We start from the raw sequence: 1,685 nt of genomic DNA on the forward strand, positions 1-1,685 counted from the left end.
GGCAGGCAGAAGGCAGGCAGAGAACGGGGCAGAAGAGTCAGTGAGATCCAATGTGAGATGTTGCTACTTTTGAAGATGAAGATAAGGGAATACGAGTTAAGGAATGTGGGTAGCCCCTAAAATTCGGAAAAGGCCAGGAAACTGATTCTCCTCTAGAGCCTCTAGAAGGAATGCAGCTATACCAACACCTACCTTTTAACCCAGTAAGTCCCACTTTGGACTTTTGAGCACAAAATCTATAAGATAACAAATTTGTGGTTTTAAGGCACTGTAGTAATTTGTTACGGCAGCAGTAGAAAACTAATATAACTCCTTATCATTTGATCTAAGCTCAAATGTCATCTTTTTAAAGAGACTTTCCTTGACATCTCTCACCTGCTAAAGGATTTCCCCATGCCCAAGCATTCTCTATAACACACTTTTATTTTTGTCTGCTAATGACTGTCTAAAATTATTTTATGTGTTTATTCCTCCTCCCTCACAAGAATGTAAGTTCTAGGGGGGTAGGGACTTTGTTGCTCTTTTCACATATTATCTCCATTGCTTTGGATAGCACTCATGGTGGACATTTAAAAAACACCTGCAGTGACAAAGTGAGAGAGTGGCATGGACATATATACACTACCAAACGTAAAATAGATAGCTAGTGAGAAGCAGCCGCATAGCACAGGGAGATCAGCTCGGTACACTGTGATCACCTAGAGGGGTGGGATAGGGAGGGTGGGAGGGAGGGAGACGCAAGAGATATGGGAACATATGTATAACTGCTTCACTTTGTTATAAAACAGAAACTAACACACCATTGTAAAGCAATTATACTCCAATAAAGATGTTAAAAAAAAAACAAAAAAATACCTGCAGTGTGAATAAGCCTTAAGCTAATGAGGACCATAACACTCTTGCCACTGCTCAATCACAAAAGGCAGCTGTTAAAAAGAGTCCCATGCCCAGTAGGTCCTGTGTTGCAAGGAACTACCCAAAACAAAACAGGAATAGAAACAGAAACAGCAAATAGAAATTTCCAAGTAGGCAATCACTATCCCTGGGCAACTGTAGACCAGAGAGTCTTCTGTGAGTGCCAAGAAGTAACCAGTTGGGAACGACCAGAAAGCTGTGAAAAGATATGTAATTAACTCAGGTTGCCTAAATATTGTGCAATTACAATTCATAAGGGATCACATGTAAAAATACCTCATAACATAGGACAAAATAATAGATGAGTAAAAAAAGGATAAATAGTGAGATTATTTTCTTTTTATATTGATGGGTCAATTCTTTAACGGAGATTCTTAAGATTACCAGGTTTTGCTAAAGACTGCAGTACTGATAATCTCCCCAGTTTTCCAGTCTGAAATAAGCAGACCTGGCTCCTAAAAAGATACCCACAGAAAAGGCTGGCTGCCTGGGATGCAGGATCCGCCTGACCCAGTGAGGTAGGCGGTGCTGTCACGTCTTCCAGCCCCAAGTGTCAACACCCCGGAAGAGGCCTCCAGGCTTTGTGCCCAACCAGCTGGGGCTTGCCTAGAGCCGCGCCCAGATCCATAGGGCCACCCGCCCTCCGCAGAGCGGACTCTGACCAGAACAAAGGCAAGAGTAACTGGCCCGAGGGCCCTACGCTCAGCCAGCCAATGGCCATGGAAATGGGGCGGGACCACGGGGTACCGGGCCAATACGATGCGGCGGGG

This window comes from Delphinapterus leucas, chromosome 7 (genome assembly GCF_059928025.1).
Source record: "Delphinapterus leucas isolate spDelLeu-1000000601 "Yukka" chromosome 7, BTC_Dleu_Yukka2, whole genome shotgun sequence".
Lineage (NCBI taxonomy): Eukaryota > Metazoa > Chordata > Mammalia > Artiodactyla > Monodontidae > Delphinapterus > Delphinapterus leucas.